General features: G+C 40.9%; 1 protein-coding gene across 2 annotated transcripts in view; it reads right to left on the bottom strand.

The window, feature by feature from the left end:
- Window positions 1–396, bottom strand: part of TFAP2B (transcription factor AP-2 beta) — a 26,155-nt gene that overhangs the window by 15,151 nt on the left and 10,608 nt on the right. The gene's annotated exons all lie outside the window — the stretch shown is intronic.

The following is a 396-nucleotide window of genomic DNA, read 5'->3' as shown; positions in this document are numbered from 1 at the left end:
TCTGTTTAATGTCTATCAGCATAACACAACACTAATCGCCCAGCATCTTCGAGTGACTGTCAGAGAAATGTAAAAAAATTAAGCAGCTGCAATACGCCCAAAATGAGTTATTGTAATTACATTTAATTAGTTTAATTAGTTAATTATTTTGCTTACAGCTGTACAAGAGACTGCAAACATTTGTTAATATCACATTCCCTTTAACAGTATGGGGTGATTCTGCAGTTACACTAAATCATGGGCGCATATGTAGAAAGATTTAAAAAATGGGCCCGGGGAAGGGGGGATTCTTGGAGGAAGGGGGGAAGGAGGTCGGGGCTGCCTTTCCAGAGGCATTTGTTTCTCTCCCCTTCACGTTTGATTCGCCTGGGAAATGCATGTAAGGGAATCAACGCT

Source organism: Egretta garzetta, unplaced genomic scaffold (assembly GCF_000687185.1).
Source record: "Egretta garzetta isolate BGI_Z169 unplaced genomic scaffold, ASM68718v1 scaffold235, whole genome shotgun sequence".
NCBI classification, from domain to species: domain Eukaryota; kingdom Metazoa; phylum Chordata; class Aves; order Pelecaniformes; family Ardeidae; genus Egretta; species Egretta garzetta.
The sequence above is the reverse complement of the archived record's forward strand: the minus strand, read 5'-3'. Positions and strand labels throughout refer to the sequence as shown.